General features: G+C 34.2%; 1 pseudogene across 1 annotated transcript; it reads left to right on the top strand.

Annotated features, from left to right (window-relative positions):
- The first annotated feature begins 4997 nt into the window (after positions 1-4997).
- Positions 4998-5499, top strand: LOC308639051 (translationally-controlled tumor protein-like; annotated as a pseudogene). The gene has a single exon. The product of its transcript is annotated as a translationally-controlled tumor protein-like (transcript).
- Positions 5500-19748: the final 14249 nt, after the last annotated feature.

The following is a 19748-nucleotide window of genomic DNA, read 5'->3' as shown; positions in this document are numbered from 1 at the left end:
CAAATATCATGAGTCAAATTTGAGAGGTAGACATCCATCAGATATCTCGAGATGATCTCAGAGAAGAGAAATAGGTAGAGATACCCAAAAGGGAGTAGTGCAGTAAAATAGTAATTGGAAAGAAAACAGAGGGTATACACTTCTAATCCAGATGCTATTATAAGCTCATCCTTTGAGGCACTATTTTGAACCACATATACAGGAATGTTAGGTAAAATGGTAAAAACAAAAATATATTCAGGTAACAAAGGGAAATATTTTATGTGAATCATAAATAAAAGAGAAATGCATACTAATCAGTAAAACTAAACAATGACCTGCTGCTCTCTGAGCTCAAAACTGGGTAGTACATGTAGGAATTAATCTCCAACATGATCCTAGGAGTTGAAAGTGCTCAATATATGTAAACTGGAACTAGGAACCCCTATATGTTACATTGTCACTAATAGGAATAATGAATGGTTCTGGAAAACAAGGAATAGCAGCAGGAGTAGCCCCACTTATCGTTATGCCAAATGACCCAGCACAGTACTTTGTGTCACTATTCCTACAAATTTAGGCTCATTGGATTAGGAGTTCTGGATCCTACTTTATGTACTTTTGCCTGGGATTGCAGAAATCATCCCAATGAACTATAACCCACAGCTGTGACATGGCTCTTTGAGCTACTTGTGTCCAGAGAACCCCAAAATTAACCCAAGTGTGTATGATCAACTAATCTTTGAAAGGGTTCCAAGAATACACAATGGGGGAAATATAATTTCTTTAACAAATAGTATTAAGCAAAGATATATACAGAGGTTGGGGATTTAACTAAGTGGCAGAATGCTTGCCTAGCACATTCAAGGCTCTGAGTTCAGTCCTCCACCCTAGAAAGTGAAAGAAAGAAATAGGATGCACACACACACACACACACACACACACACACACAGACACACACAAAATGAAACTGACTCTTATCTTACACTAAACACAAAAATCAACACAAAATGAACCACATATCTAAACGTAAGAGCTAAAACTATAAATCTTCAAAACAGAATCATAAAAGGAAAACTTTCTAGTATTAATCTTGGCAATCATTTCTTTTATATAACACCAAAAGCACAAGAAATAAAAACAAAAATTGAAAAATAAGACCACATAAAACTCAAAAATTTCTGTACATGAAAGGAAATAATGAACAGAGTGAAAATTCAACTTATGTATAATGGAATAAAATTTATACAAACTGAATATATGATAAAGTGTTGGTATCCAGAAGATATAAAAATTCAAAAAACTCAATAGCAAAAACAACCTGATTTTATAATGACAGAGGACATACATTATCAAATCTCCAAAAGAGATATGAGGTATATAAAAAGTCACAATATCACTAGTCATCAGGGGAATGAAAATCAAAACTGAAATAAGGTATCACTTCTAACCTGTTAGAGTGAATGTTATAAAAATGAAAGATAACATGTACTTGTAAGTATGTAGAAAAATTGGAACATTTGTATACTGCTTTTGGGAACACAAAATGGTGGAGCTTCTATGGAAACAGTATGGAGATGTTCAAAAAAGTTACAAAATAAGACTACCATATAATATAATAATCCAAATCCCAAGTATATGTCCAAAATACTAGATATCAGGACACTGGGTTGGTAAATTATAATTATATATAGAAGCGAGATTCATTAGGCAATATTTGTACATGCACATAATGTTATTTCATCTAATTTTCAAGTACATTTCCTTTCCCTCCCGTTCTCCCTTACCTCAATCCACTTTCTCTACTCTACTGACAGAAAGCAGGATCTTTAAAAATATCTGCAATTCTCTGCTTATTGCAGCAGTTTTACAGTAGCCATGAAATGGCCATATGTCCATCAATGGATAAAGTAAACATGATATACAAACACATACTGGAATATTATGATAGCAAATTTTAGATGTCAACTGTATTATAGAATACACAGAAAACTGGTGAAGTATTATTTCTGGGTTGTATTGTGAAACTGTTTCTGGAGGAAATTGAAGTGTGATTTGTTGATCTGAGTGGGGAAGATGTTTCTTCAGTGTAGTTTGTCATCTAGAGACCCAGAAAGAACAACAAAAAAAAGGAAAGGTGATTTTCTGTCTCTACTACAGCAAGAACACTCTTCTCTTGCCTTTGGACATCAGAACTACAGACTTTCTAGTCTTTGGGCTGAGGAATGATACCAGGATTTCCATGGGTTCCTAATACTTTTTTCTTGGATTATTATACCATCAGATTTCCTGTTTCTGAGACCTTCAAATTTGGACTGATCCAAACTAACAAAATCCCAGGGTTTGAAGCTTACAAAAATCCTGTCATGGATATATCAGTGCCCATCACCATATGAACCTTATTCCCTAATAAATCCTCATTTTATCTATACATCAAAGTAGATATATTTCATTGACTCAGTCTATCTGAAGAACCCTGACTAAATAAAATATTATGAAACTTTTTTAAAAGAGAGAGAGAATTTATATATATATATATATATATATATATATATATATATATATATATATATGGTTTTCAGTGGACACAACATCTTTATTTTATTTTTTTATGTGGTGCTGAGTATTATAACCCAGCACCCTCGCATGCCAGGCGAACGCATTACCACTTTGAGCCACATCCCCAGCCCTTACGAAACTTTTTTAAAGGAAAAATTCTGACACATGTTACAGTATATATGAACCTGGAAGACATTATACTAATTGAAATAGACCAATCACACTTGAACAAATTCTACATGATTCTATATGAGATATCTAAAACAGTCAAATTCAGAGAAATAGTGAGTACAATGGTGTTTGACAGGGGATGGGGAGGAAAAAACAAGACACAACTGTATGTTTGTGTGAGAGATTCATCTTAAAGGCAAATATTCACATGCTTGATGTGAAAGAACTTAAAAGGATATTCACCAAAATATACACTGAAAGCAAGCAGTTGTTCCTACTCTCATATCCAACAAACCAAAATTCAAACCAAAATCAGTCAGAAGAGACAAAGAGTATCGTGTCATACTGGTAAAGGGAACAATCCAACAAGGCAATAAAGTGATATTAAATACTTATGCTCCAAATGCCGGTCATCTATTTATGTACAATAAATACTACCCAACATTACAAGTGAGACAAAACCCATTACAATAATACTGGAAGATTTCAACACCTCTATCACCAGCAGATGTTATCAAGACAAAAATCAGTTAAGACTCTTTACACATTAAAAAATGCTATAAAAGAAAAGGGCCAACAGATATCTATAAAATATTTCATCCAACTACAGCCAACTTCACTTTCTTCTCAGCTGCTAACAGAACCATCTAGAAATCTGATCACATTTTGGAATATAAGTCAAGTGTCAGCTATAAAAAAATGGATATAAATTTTTGAACTTATCAGATCACAATGAATTGAAATTACAAGTTACCTGCAAGAAAATCATAATGATTACCTAAAACCATGGACACTAAACAATCTGATTTTGAATAACCATTCAAACATATCATAGAGGAAATTCAGAGAGAAATTAAGCTAATATAAAATGGTGATAGGTTGAAAATATATCTGAATATCTGGGACAGCATGAAGGCAGTTATAAGAGGAAAGTTTGCAGTTATGAGTGTGAAAATTAAAATAATAAGATCCCAAATAAACAATCTGGTGCTTCATCTCGAGGTTCTAATAAAGAAGAACAAACCATTTCCAAAAGAAGTAAAAGGCAGGAAATAATTAAGAACTGAAATTAATGAAATAAAAAATTAAAAATAATAAGAAGAATCAATTAAAGAGAGAATTGGCTCTTCAAATACATAAACTTGATTGATAATGCCTTAGTCAATCTAAACAAAAGTGAAAATACTCAATAAAAAATTATATACTTAGTGAACAATGTAATGCTTTGACATATGAATGTATAGTGAAATGAAATGATTACCACAAGAAAGCTAATCTATGCATCATTTCAGTTACATTTTCAGAGAGAGAGAGAGAGAGAGAGAGAGAGAGAGAGAGAGAGAGAGAGAGAGCATGAGCACATATGGTGAGAATACTTAAGATGTTCTTAGCAAAATTCAGATATACAATACAATATTATTAACTAAAATAACCATGCTGTGACTTTTGGCAAATGATACAATCCTATACTTAGAAGTCCCAAAGAACTCCACCAAAGGACTTCTGGAATTGATGGATTCAGCAAAGTAGGAGAATTCAAAACCAACCCAATAAAACATTATTATGTAAACTATAATGAATCCACTGCAAAAGAAATCAGGAAAGCAACTCCATTTACAGTAACCCCCCAAAACATAAGTTCCTAGGAATAAATCCAACCAAAGAAGAGTAAGATCTATACAATTAAAATTACAGAACAATGTATTAAAAAATTAAGGAAAACCTTAGAAGATGGAAGGACCTTCAATGTTCCTAGATAGGCAGAATTTATATAATCATTATGGCCATAGTAACAACAGCAATCAAATGGTTCAATGCAATCCCCATCAAAATCCAGTGACATTCTACATTAAACTAAAAAAAATAAAAATAAAAAAACAGTCCTACAATTCATATGGAGGACCCAAAATAACCAAAGAAATTCTAAGCAGATAAAAAGCAATGCTAGAGGCATCAAAATACCTGATCTCAAATTATACCACAGTTACAGAAAAAAATAAAATAAAAACATGTCATTGGCATAAAACAGAAATAAAGAACAATGTAACAGAATAGAAGTCACAAATACAAACCCACATAGATACATTCATATGTTCTTACAAAAGGATGCCAAAAATGCAAGATGGAGAAAAGATAACTCTATTCAAAAATGGTGCCAGAGCTCTTTTTACTGTCTGCTCCCCCCTCACCCTGACTGCTTGCTCGGGCTGCACCATGCTTGCTCTGAGCTCCAGGTTCCTAATAAGCTAGACCACCACCATTTCACTCCAGTCACCATCATTATTATCTACCTGGACCTCATTAGCCATGATGAAATGTTCTCCCACATTTACAAGATCCAGGAGATCATGGATGGGCTGTGCCTGGAGGTGAAGGGCAAGATGTTCATAGGACAGAGGGTAACATTGATGACTCGTTCATTGTTGGAAATGATGCACTGAAGGACTCGAGAGAGAAGGTACCAAAAGCACAGTAATCACTGGTGTTGGTATTGTCATAACCATCACTTGCCAGAAACTAGCTTCACAAATAATCATACAAGAAGTACATCAAAAATTACATGAAATCAATCAAAGGCAAATTTGAAGAACACAGACCAGAGTAAAACCTTTTATGACAGGGCCTGCAGAACAAATCAATCCCATCCTTGCTAATTTCAAAAACTATCAGTTCTTTGTTGGTGAAAACATGAATCCAGATGGTCTGGTCACTTTTCTGAACTACCTTGAGGATGATGTGACCCCACATGTGATTTTCTTTAAAGATGGTTTAGAAGTTGGAAAATGCTAACAAATTACGCAGTTACTTTGGATCTATCATCTGTCATCATAACTAGCTGTTGCTTGTCATTCACATAACACCAGGACTTAAGACAAATGGAACTGATGTCATCTTCAGCACATTTATTTTTAATTGTGCTTTATTTGGAGTGGAGGCATTGGTTGTTGTTGTTGTTGTTGTTGTTTGAGAATACATGTCATGTAGGTGGTCTAAAAATAAAGTACATTTAAACTAATAAAAAAAAAAGGATGTTAGGAAAACTGGATGCTCATATGTAGAAGAATACAACTACATCCTTTTCTCTCACCCTGCACAAAACTCAACTCAAATTGCATCAACACATAGGAATTAAACCAGAAACTTTTTGCAACTGTTACAATAAAGCATAGGGTCAACACTCTTACATTTGTTGCAGGCACTGACTTCTTTAATAAGACTTAAGAAATAAAATAATAAGAATAAGAAATAAGCATAATAAAGCTCAAGAAATAAAATTAAGAATCAATGAATGGGATAACATCAAATTTAAAAAGTTGTATAGAGCAAAGTAAAGAAGAGCATGATGAGAGTACTTACAGAATGGAAGAAAACCTTTGCCAGCTAGTCCTCAAAAAAAAGGATTCATATGCAGAATACATAAAGAGAAAAAATCTTAATTTTTGATAATAATCATAAAAATAATAAATGGGAAAAGATCTAAGTAGATATTTCTAAAAGGAAGAAATAGCAATGGCCAACAAATACATAAAATAAAATGTTCCACATCTTTAGTAACCATGGAAATGCAAGAATAACTACACTGAGATTTCCTCTCACTCTAGGTAAAATAGCAATTATTAAGAATACAATTTATAATAGTTGTTGGTGAGTATGTGGGGAAAACATATAGTTACATAATATTAGTAAAACTGCAAATTAGTAAAACCACTGTGGAAAGCATTATGGTGCTTCCTCAAAAAACTAGGAATGGAGCTGGGTGTACTCAGGTACACCTGTAATCCCATTACCTCGGGAAGCTGAACCAGGTGGATCAAGATTTCATATCCATCCTCAGCAAAAGTGAGGCACTAAGCAACTCAGTGAGACCTTGTCTCTAAATAAAATACAAAGTAAGGTTGGGGATGTGGCTCTGTAGTTGAGTGTCCTTGAGTTCAAACCCTGGTACCCACCCTCAAAAAAAAAAAAAAAAAAAACTAGGAATGGAAACACAATCGGGCCCAGGTATCTTCCTCTTTGGTATTAATCTAAAAGAATTAAAAACAGCAAACTATAGTGATACATGCATACCAATATTTATAGCAACACAAATCACACAAGCCAAGATATAGGTACAGCATATAGGTACCCAACAACAAACAAATGGATACTGTAAACATGGTACATATAAACAATGGAGTTTTAATAAACCACAAAGAGTAAAATTCTGACATTTGCTAGTAAATGGGTGGAACTGTATAACATCAAGCTAAATGAAATAAGCCAGACTCAGAAAGTCAAAGATCAAATGTTTTCTCTTGCATCTGGAAACTAAAGAGAGGAAATAGGGGAGAATTAAAATTAAAGAATGTCTCACAAGAATAAAAAGAAGACCAATAGAGTAGAGGATGGGGATTGAAGGAGAAGGAGGTGGAGAGAGCATGAGAAAGTACTGGAGGAAAAAATCTACCAAATTTTGCTATGTGAATGTATGACTACAACACAATGAATCATATGTATATTTAATTATATATAATGCACACATATGTGTATATGTGTGTGTAAATAAACAACTTTTATTTACATGTACAAATATGGCATAATGAATTCCACAATTATGAGTAATTTATTGCTTCAAATGAAAATGAAAAAAAACTTAGTATCAGAAAAATAGATAACTGATTAAGTAAATGGGAATTTGAACTATATAGATATTTCTCAAAAGAATAAATACAAATGTTCAATATATTAAAACATGTTGAATATCTCTAGCAACTAGAAAGATGCAAGTCGAAACTACATTAAGATTTCATCTCACTCCAGTCAGAAGAGTAATTATCAAGAATAAAATAATAGGGCTGGGGTTGTCGCTCAGTGGTGCAGCACTCCCCTAGCATGTGTGAGGTCCTGGGTTCGAACCTCAGCACCACATAAAGATAAATAAATGAAGGTATTTTAAAAAAGAATACAAACAATAATATTTGTGTGGATGTGAGAAAAATGTACACATATAGAGTAGTGGGATTTCAAATTTGAAAAACCACATTTGAAATGAGTATGGAGATTCCTCAAAAGACTAGGAATGGAAACAGCACATGACCCAGCTATTCCATTCCTTATTATTTATTCAAAGAATGGAAATCAGCATACTATAGTGATACATGCATAACAATGTATATAGCACTGAAATTCACACTAACCACCTTATGGAAAGCCTAGATGCCTGTCAAAGATGACTGTATAAAGAAAATGTGGTATATATACACAATAAAATTTTACTCAGCCATAAAGAAAACAACTATGTCACTTGCTGGTAAATTGATAGAACTGGATACTAAGTGAAATAAACCAGACACAGAAAGTCAATGGTCAAGTGTTTTCTCTCAAATGTGGAAGCTAAAGAGAAAAATAATGAATAATAAAGTATCTTATAAAATTAGAAGAACAACAGAGAAAGTTAAGGGATTGTGATGGAGGGAGAAGGGTTTGGCATCGAGAAGTAACGGAGAATAAAATCCACCAAAATATGCTATGTACATGTACAAACATACCACAATGAAACCACTTTTATACATATTTATTATGCATTAATTAAAATAACAATAGAAAGTAGGACAGTAGAATAGAGCAATGTGTTCAGGGGGCAGGAGGAGGAGAGGTTAAGTGGAGGTGCTGGGGAATGAGACTGATCTAATTAACGTTATGTGCCAGTATAAATATATCATAATGAATTCCATTTTCATGTATCATTCTAATGCATCAATGAAAAAAACGCACACTGGCAAGCTACCTTTGTCTAGTGAATCTAATGGGTCTGAGGAAAAAAAGACTATGAAGAGGTACAAATTAAGTCAAGTGCAAAGGTATTGTAACTACGTCTATGTTAACACTTCTCTTAGCCTAGCCTATTCTACAAACAGTAAATTTGGGCACAGAAGAAAAATGATGTGAATGTGGGTGGCAAGGATGGAAGTATAGAAAATTATATAGCAAAACATTATTCTTTCTTTTCAAAAGTTAAAGATCCAATAATAATATGGACAAACAATAGAGAGACAAACATTCTTGCTCTTCAACTTCATACCACAAGATTCACATGATAATCATAATTCTTTCACTTTTTTGCAGGATTGAGGATTGATTCCTGGGCTTCACACATACTAGGCAAGTGCTCATCCACTGACCTATACCTCAGCCTACCATCATATAATTTTTATATTGTAAATTAAGAAACAATGCTTCTGACATTTCTAGGTCTGTCATTTAACAACATATTTCTTTTAGGGATTTGGATTTAAGACTCATAACTACCAACCCAACTCATAGAAAATTGATAAATAAAACTATCTAATATCTCACAGAAGTGTGTAAAGTATGGCTAAAAGATTCCATAAGGTGAATGAACTTTCAGAAATAGATTCCTAAAAATTAATAAAAGTTTAATTTTCAGAGCAATGCTATATGTACAGTAATAATAATAGCAAAAATGCATTGAGTGCTAATTATGTATCAGAAATTAATTGTGTTACATATATTATCATATATAATCATAGAACAATTATTGCAAGAAAATTATTATTCCTATTTTTCAGATAAATAAACTAGATTAAAATTAAGAAAGACGTTATTCAAAATCACAAATATAAAACCTGAGAGAACTTGGACTTAAACTCAGTCTAAACCTAGATTATATATGCTAAACTACAATGCTATACTGGCACTTATTTAAATCTTCATTAACAATTTAATGATGCAACAAGTGCACAAGGAGAGCACTGATTTATTTCTTGCTTATATATGTCATATGTTGACTGGTTTGTTTTTATCTCCTTAAAATAATCAATATGAATATTTTAGTCTATAATAGAATATTGTTCCATAAACACAAAAACTATCTATCAAACCTGTCCTGAACCTTTAATCTCACTTCTATGCTCTGTTATCTTGTTCTGATTTGGACTTCAGGCTGCAGTTTACCCTTAACTTTATGTTCAAACTCAACTGAGCTAGCATCTGAGCACCATCTTTATTAATAGTTTTACAAGAGTAGTTTCCTTGGGATATTGAGTACTCCAGAATTAGATACATATTTAATATTTCCAAATATGTAAGCTTGACTTTGGCTCAAGACAGCTGCCTAATTTGCTGATTTATAAGTTGGTTCAAAATATTCATAATTCTTCATAACTTCCATGCCCAGACCCATCATCTAACAATTGTTTTATACAGTTACATAATGCATTCAGTACTGTTTACAGCCCAACTTGAAACTATATTCTATTGAAGTTTGGTGTTCAACATTTACACTGGCTAATGAATGTCTGAGGTTATCCATATGAGCAAGTCACCAACTGTGGTAGTCGTATCTATAATACAGGCTATGTTATTAGATATGCTAATTTAGCAACACCATTATTACTGCTCTAAAATGGCTTGATCCAAATAAAATGGTAATGATGTAAGTATATCCCCCTGGACCATAACATTCAGATTTATAGCTAAAAGGAAGTTTGTCTTTGTCCTCAGAGTGGCAGTTACTCTACACAAATCTGTATCATGATATATTCTAATATATCAGGTAATGTAAAAAACCAAGCCCTGTTTGTTCAACATGGCTGAGAACCAATGATTCAATGCCATGATGGTATAGAGTATGACCTGCTAAATCACTTCATTCACTCAAATAAATGTTTTTCATCATAGATTTATTGAGCATCTATATTGAATATTATTTGAATCCTGAGTCTTTGGATAATGACCTCACTTCTTTAGCCCCAGTTTTTTCATCTGTGAAATGGGCATAATAATAGTTATGTCAAACTGAATTGTAAGGGTTACATAATATTAAATGCTCAGAATAGTGACTGAAAAATAAATGTCAATTATCACAATATCATCATCATTACTATGCGTTAGGCAGTATTGCCAGGTGCTGGAGATAGAGTAGTAAAAAAAGACAATCATAATAACCTATCTTATGGAATTTAATATGTAGCCCACATGGACTGTACATTAAGGCCAGTGAAATGCTGCCTGACATTTCTCCTGGTTTCCATCCTCTACTGGGTTGAGACTAATATCTTGACTTTTACTTAAGAAACCTAAATCTTGAACTTCACCTCCAGGTTTTGCCACTGACATTTCTTGAGAACCTTTCAGGCTCCTGCTCAACCTATCTTCCTCTCTTATGTCCATCCAAAATCAATATGGTAGCTGAGCATGGTGGTACACACCTTTAATCCCAGCATATCCGGAGGTTGAGGCAGGAGGATCGCAGGTTGAAACTAAATCTCAACAATTTATCAAGGCAATAAGCAGCTCAGCAAGACCTTTCCTCTAAATAAAATATTAGGGCCCTGCAGAAGATGTCAGCACAAAGAGATCACTTCGCTGGATGCTCCATGGTGTGTAACCAAGAAAAGCAGACAAGCAGCTTCTCAGCAAGGTGGGTAAATGGAACAAAATTCAAAGGGACTTTGCTGGAATTTAGCATGGACACTCAAAACAGATCAGGAACTCAGGAGATCACACATAATAGGGAAGGAATTCCCTGTGGCAACAGCCAGAGGCACAAGCCAGAACAATCCCTCTGCAAAAGCAATAGAGTGATAAGGGGATCAAAGGAACCCATGTTTGGGGGAGTACTGAGGCATGTCTGGGTATGGAGAGTTTTTAAAGACACTGCCTGGACCACTGCACAATATCCTTGTACAGGATAGAAACTACATCTCTCCCACTGGCATTCAGAGGACAAAGGAAGGAACCATTTTGCAGCCTCAGCACAGCCCCCAAGCCAACTCAGGGAGCCAATTTCTGGCAGATCTAAGTGTGCCCTGGAAAACAAGCCTTGCAAATCAATTCTGTATGACAAAGAGCAGGCCAAAGTGTCAAGGAGTAAAGCAAGAATGGAGAGAGGTTTACACAGAGGACATCTGGTCTTGGAAACCCATCAGACTTCCCCCTTCCCCCTCCAAACCAGCTGCTTGCAGGACCAGCTGAGAGAAAGCACCTGACTTGAAATTCAAAAGGGCAGGGACAGGAGAAATTGCGTTTGGAGACTAAACCTGTGACCCAGGATCATGGGTTCTGCTGGCAACTTAGAGAAATAAGAATTGGCTATTGTACCACAGGAGTGGAATCCAAAGGAGATTCCTGGGGTACTGCCTTCTAGCATGGATGTGCAATTGGTCAGCCCTAAAGGTTTGCTGATTTAAGATCTCCAGACCAACTGGCATTCAATGAAGAGTGTGAAGAATAACTAAGCCTAAACTTCTCCTCCAAGAGTTCCACCTCCAGGATTAACCCTCTCACCCTAGCAACCCCACCCAGAGGGTGGAGCAAACATCATACTCCATGTTGCAGAGGAAAAGGGAAGCTAAAATCTTTAATCTCCAACAAAAGCAATTTCCCTAACTTTTCATTGAGTTTTTTGTTTTTATTTTTATTCCCCCTCACATTTCTACCATTATTGAAAGCAATTATTTTTTTCATGAATCAGCTTATTGAGGACAAAGATGTCTGATTAGTATATTTCAGTTTTGTTTGTGCTCTTTTATTTTTATTTTTTTTTCCTTTTCTTTTTTTCTATTTTTAATTTTTTAAAATTTTTACTTTATATATAATTTTGTCTCACATGGTTACCTTGATTCTCTCTCTTTTCTCCTGCTAAGAACCAACCTCTATTGCTCCCTTTTCCACTCTTTCTTTATTTTTTTTACTTCTATCTTCTCTTTTCTTTATTTATAATCATCACATCCTTCACAACTTCTGTTCTCTCCTTTTCCTACATTCTAAATTGTAAACCCACTAGCAAATTTACTCTGTTTATGATAGGCAATAACTGTACATACCATTTTTGTTTATTGTGACAAAAATAGCAGGAGCTACTTGATTTAAGGCTGTATATTATTTGAATTGACTGCTGTTATTATTTGACTCCCCCTTTACAGAGAGGTAATAGAAACCATCAGGGACATAATACGTCCACACGATAGAAACTGTTTTTGCCTCAGGTACATATTGCTAGATGGGCAGACGCAAAAACAGCATGAAAAAAAAAAAACAAGGGAAAAACAGTGCCCAAACAAATCAAGATGCTCCAAAAAATAGAATCCACTGGCACCACAATGGAAAAATATCAGAGAAAGAGTTTAGAATGTACACAGGCAACTTGATTTGTGACATAAAGAATGGCTTATGTAGTGAAATCAGAGAGAAAATACAGAAGGTGAAAGATCACTTCAATAAAGAGTTAGAGATTCTGAAAATAAATCAAGCAGAAATCTTGAAATGAAGGAATCAATAAATTAAATTAAAAATTCCAGAGAAAGCTTGACCAACAGATTGAGGTTCAGGCAATGAATACAAAATATATAATCTTGAAAATAAGGTTGACCATGGAGAAAAGATGTTAAGAGACCACAAACAGAACATCCCAGAAATATGGGATAAAATGAAAATACCAAATTTAAGACATATCAGGGTATATGAAGGCACGGAGATACAAACCAAAGGAATGCATAAACTTTTCAATAAAATAATACCAGAAAATTTCCCAAACCTAAAAATTGAGATAGAAAATCAAATATAGAATGGTTAGAGAACCCCAAATATAAACAAAAAATAACAACAGACCCACACAGACACATTATTATAAAATGCTTTACAGAATAAGGATAGAATTTTAAAGGCTGCCAGAAAAAAGAATGGTCAGATTACTTTTAGAGGGAAACAGATACAAATCTCAGCTGAATTTCTCAACCCAGATACCCACAGCTAGGAGGTCCTAGAAAAACACATAAAAATCTCTGAAAGAAAATGGATACCAAGAAAAAATACTATACCCAGAAAAATTAAGCTTTTAAAATTGATGATGAAATAAAAATCTTCCATGATAAACAAAAGTTGAAAGAATTTACAACTAGAAAACCTGCACTACAGAATATTTTCAGCAAAATATTTCATGAAGAGGAAATAAAAAATAAAAATGAAAACCAACAAAGAGAAAAACTACACTAAAGAAATAGTCAATCAAAGGAGAAACTAATTAATGAAAAAACATAAGAAACCAAAAGTTGGGGGAATACAAATCCTACTTCAATAATAATTTGAATGTAAATGGCTTAAACTCATGAATCAAAAAACATACACTGGCATATTTGATTAAAAAATAAGACTTCAAGGCTGGGATATAGCTCAGTTGGTAGAATGTTTGCCTTGCATACACAAAGCCCTGGGTTCAAACCTCAGCACCACAAAAAAAAATAAGACCCCCAAATATGCTTTCTCCAAGAGACTCCCTTCATAGGCAAATAAATCAACAGACTGAAGGTAAAAGGATAGGAAAAATTATGTCACTTACATGGCTCTCAGAAACAAGCAGGGGTTTCTATCCTCATATCAGATAAAGTGGACTTCAAGCCAAAGTTAATCAGAGGGACAAGGAAGGATATTTCATACTGCTTAAGGGAATTATATATCAACAAGATGTAGCAATCATAAATATTCATTCCCCAAACAACAGAGCATCTACATACACTAAAAAAATCTTCTCAATCCAAGAATCAAATAGATTACAACACAATAGCACACCTCTCTCATCACTGAATAGACTCACCAAACAAAAACTAAACAAAGAATGTATAGAATTAAATGATACAATCAAAAATTTAGACTTAAAAGACATATAGAGAGTACTTTATCCATCAATGAGAAAATATACTTTCTTCTCAGCAGCACATGGATCCTTCTCTAAAACAGATTATATTTTAGGCAAAAAACAAGTCTTAGTAAATAGAAAAATATAGAGATAATACCTTGCATTCTATCAGATCATCATGGAATAAAATAAGAAATCAAGGGATAAAACAAAAAATACAAGCAACTCTAACACATGGAGACTAAATAATCCATTATTGAATGACAAATGGATAGCAGAATAAATCAGGAATGAATTTTTTTGAAAAATACTTATAAATAAAGGAGAATACTGGACACTATGAAGGCAATTTTAAGAAGAAAGTTCATTGCATTGATCTCATTCATTAAATGAATAGAAAACCACCAAATAAATAATGTAACGTTATATCTCAAATCCCTAGGAAAAGAACAAATCAACACGAAACTCAAGTTAAAGAGACAAAATAATTAAAATCAGAGCTGATATCAATTAAATTGATAAAAAAGAAGCAATTTAAAAATTGACAAAACAAAAAGTTGGTTCTTTGCAAAGCTAAATAAAATTGATAAATCCTTAGCTATGCTAACCAAGAAGAAAAAATTTAAATTATTAAATTTCATTATGAAAAAGGAAATATCACAACAGACACTACTGAAATACAGATGATATTCAGCAACTATTTTGAAAATTTATGGTCTAATAAAATAGAAAATATTGAAGACATTGATATATTTCTAGAGACATATGACCTACCCAAACTGAAAAAGGAGGACATAGAAAATTTTAACAGTTCAATTTCAAGCAGTTAAATAGAAGTCACCATCAAAAGTTTGCAAACTAAAAAAAACAAAAAAAAACAAAAAAAAAAAAAAAAAACAAGACCAGATAAATTCATAGTAAAGTTCTGCAGTACCTTCAAAGAAGGAATAACACCCATCCTCCTCAGATTATTTCATGAAATAGAAAGGCAGGGAACTCTTCCAAACTCATTCTATGAAGATAGTATTATCCTTATACCAAAACCAGACAAAGACACATGAAGGTAAGAAAACTTCAGACCAATATCCCTGATGAATATAGATGTAAAAATTCCTCATACACTGACGAGCAGAGTACCATGGGAGCTCAAGCCTGGCCCAGATTTTCCTACACTGACCTGCATGGGACCCAGGCCCACAGTAGGCTAGGTTCCATCTGGCCACTCGCAAACGCCCACTGGAGCTCAGGTTCCAAGACAGGACCACCTCTTCCCACCAGCAGACCACTGCAGGAGCTCAGGCCCGGCCCATATCCACCCACACTGACATACATGGGACCCAGGCCCAGAGTAGGTCTGAGTTCACCACCACTCCCCACCTGGGAGCCCAAGCCTAACCCATTTCCATCTTGGGACACTGCAGACATCACCATAGCCTTCCCCACGCAGTAGCCCCTACCTTTTTGACAAGAGGCATGGCCTAGAAGCAGCTGCATCTCAGAGAAGGCATCCCAAAGATAGTATAAGGCCCACCCTTTCAGCTCCATCTCTGTAACACATAGCATCCAGCTTGGGGCACCTCCAGTATTATCTCAAGTTACCACGGCTATTGCCACAGCCACCTTTAGTTGCACTAGCATATATTGAAGGACACCATTAAGGTCTGGAAGCCCAATATCAAGGTGAAGAACAGAAAATCCACACAGATACTACAAAAATATAGGGTAGAAACTAATATCTCAGATCTATACTAGATAGAAAGCAAGGCAAGAAAGCAAGACACATAGACAACATGAAAAAACAAGGGAGGAAAGTGCCCCAAACAAGGAATCAAGTGGTTTATAATTAATATGATCTGTGAATTAAACATAAATGAGCAAATAGAGGCAAAAAATTTGATCACTCCAACAACAAGATGAGAGAGCAAATACAGGTAGCAAAAGATTGCTTCGAGAGAGAGACTCTGAAAAAAAAACAATCAGAACTCCTTGAAATGAAGGAAACAATAAATCAAACAAAAAATTCAATAGAAAGCATAACCAACATATGAGATCACTTAGAAGAAAGAATGTCAGATAATGAAGGCAAATTATATAATATGGAAAATACAGTTGACAACACAGTGAAGATAGTAAGAAGCCATGAATAGAACATCCAAGAATTATGGGACAGCATCAAAAGACCAAATCTCAGAGTTATTGGGATACAGGAAGGCACAGAGTTTCAAACCAAAGGAATGCACAATATCTTTAATAGATAATATCAGAAAATTTCCCAAGCATGAAGAATGAATTGGAAAACTGAATTCAAGAGGCTTACAGGACACCAAATGTACAAAATTATGGCAAATCTACAACAAGGTACATTATAATGAAAATGTCTAGCACACAGAATAAGAATAGAATTTTAAAAGCTGCAAGAGAGAGGAATCAGATCACATATCAGGGGATACCAATTTGTATCTCAGCAGATTTTTCAAGCTAGACACTCAAAGCCGGGAGATCATGGAAGAATATATACCAAGCTCTGAAAGAAAAGGGAAGACAACCATGAATCATATGTCCAGCAAAATTAAGCTTTAGATTTTATGAAATAAAAACCTTCAATGATAAACAAAAGTTAAAAGAATTTGCATCTAGAAAGCCTGCATACAGAACATCCTCAGCAAAGTATTCCATGAAGAGGAAATGAAAATCAATGATGAAAATCAACAGAGGGAGATATTACAATAAGGGAAAACTAATGAAAGGAGAAACCAAGTTGGGCTGGCTCAAGCGGTAGTGTGCTCGACTGGCATGCGTGCAGCCTGGGTTCGATCCTCAGCACCACATACAAACAAAGATGTTGTGTCCGCCGAAAACTGAAAAATAAATATTAAAAACTTCTCTCCCCTCCCCCTCCCTCTCTCTCTCTCTCTCTCTCTCTCTCTCTCTCTCTCTCTCTCTCTCTCTCTCTCTATCTATCTTTAAAAAAAAGGAGAAACCAAGTCAAGTTATATACCAAAAATAAACAAAAGTGGCTGGAAATACAAATCATGTATCAATAAAACCCTGCATATATATGGCTTAAACTCACCAATAAAAAGACATAGACTAGCATATTGGATCAAAAACAAATACCCAACAATATTCTGCCTTCAAGAGAGTCATCTCAGAGGAAAAGACATCCACAGACTGCAGGTGAAAGATTAGAAAAAAACATACCACTCACATAAATTGTGGAAGCAAGCAGGAGTTTCCATCCTCATATCAAATAAAAGAGACTTCAAGCTAAAGTTAATCAACAGGGATAAAGAAGGGTACTACATACTGCCAAGGGAATCATACATGAACAAGACATAACAGTTATAAATATAGATGCCCCCCCGCAAAATGGAGCATCTACATTCATCAAACAAACACTTCTCAAGTTCAAGACTCAAATAGACCACAACACAATGATTCTTGGTGACTTTAACACACTCTTTCACCACTGAACAGATCTTCCAAACAAAAGCTAAAGAAAGAAACTATAGAACACAGTAATATAATCAATAACTTAGACTTAACTGACATATATAGAATATTCCAGCCTTCAATGAGAGAATACTCATTTTTCTCAGCAGCAAATGGAACCCTCTACAAAATACACCATATATTATGCCACAAAGCAACTCTAAGCAAAAACAAAAAAGTAGAGATACTATCCTGCATTCTCTCAGATCATAATGGAATGAAATTAGAAATCAATGACAAAATAAAAAATAAAAGCTACTCCAAAAACTGGAGACTGAATGAACAATGAGTTGCAAAAGACATCAAGGAAGAGATTAAAAAATTCTTACAGGTGAATGAGAACACAGATACAACATATCAAAATGTCTGGGACACTATGAAGGTAGTAATAAGAGGAAAGTTCATTGCCTTGAGTTCATTCTGTAAAATAAGAAAAAAGTCAACAAACAAATTACCTAACATTACATCTCAAAGCTCTAAAAAAAGAACAAACCAAAACCAAAGTTAGTAGAAGACAGGAAATAATTAAAAATCAGAGCTGAAATCAATGAAATTCAAACAAAAGAAACAGTTAAAAATTGACAAAACAAAAAGTTGGTTCTTTGAATAAATAAAGTTGACAAACTCTTAGTCATGCTAATGAAGAGAAGGAGAGAGAAAACTCAAATTACTAACATATGTGATGAAAAAGAAAATATCACAACACACACTACAGAAATAAGAAGATAATTAGAAATTATTTTGAAAAAATTATACTCTAATAAAATAGAAAATATTGAAGGCATCAAAAATTTCTAGAGCCATAATGATTTGCCCAAATTGAATCGGGATCATACACACACTATTTAAACAGATCAATTTCAAGTGCTGAAATAGAAGATGCCATCAGAAGCCTACCAACAAAGCCCAGTTCCCAATGAATACACAGATGAGTTCTACAAGACCTTTAACAAAGATCTAATGCCAATACTCTTCAAATTATTTTGTGAAATAGAAAAAAAGGAAGCACTTCCAAACTCATTCTATGAGGCCACTACCACTCAGGCAAGGATTCATCAAAGAAAGAAAACTTCAGACCAATATCTCTAATGAACACAGATGCAAAAATTCTCAATACAATTCTGGCAAATCAAATACAAAAACATATCAAAAAGATAGTACTCCATAGTCAAGTGGGGTTCATTCTGGGGATGCAAGGTTGGTTCAACATATGGAAATCAATAAATGTAATTCATCACATCAGTAGACTTAAAGATAAGAACCATATGATCATCTTAATAGATGCAGAAAAAGCATTTGACAAAATACAGCACACCTTAATGTTCAAAACACTAGAAAAACTATGGATAACAGGAACATATCTCAACATTGTAAAAGCTATCTATGCTAAGCCCAAGGTCAACATCATTCTAAATGGAGAAAAATTAAAGGTATTTCCTCTAAAAACGGGAACAAGACAGGAATGCCCTCTTTTACTACTCTATTTAACATACTTCTTGAAACACTGGCCAGAGCAGTTAGACACACACAAAAAAAATTAAAGGGATATGGATAAGTAAAAAAGAACTGAAATTAGCACTATTTGCTGACAATATGGTTCTATACGTAGAAGACCCAAAAATTCCACCAGAAAACTTATAGAACTAGTAAATGAATTCTTCAAAGTAGCAGGATACAAAATCAACACCCATAAATCAAAGGCATTTTGTATATAACTGAAAAATCCTCTGAAAGGGAAAGGTGAAAACTACCCCCATTTACAATAGCACCAAAAATAAAATAAAATAAAATACTTGGGAATCAACAAAAGAGGTGAAAGACCACTACAATGAAAACTACAGAACACTAAAGAAAGAAAGTAAAGAAGACCTTATTAGATGGAAAGAACTACCTTGTTCTTGGATAGGCAGAA

This window comes from Spermophilus citellus, assembly GCF_964194105.1.
Source record: "Spermophilus citellus genome assembly, chromosome: X".
Lineage (NCBI taxonomy): Eukaryota > Metazoa > Chordata > Mammalia > Rodentia > Sciuridae > Spermophilus > Spermophilus citellus.
The sequence above is the reverse complement of the archived record's forward strand: the minus strand, read 5'-3'. Positions and strand labels throughout refer to the sequence as shown.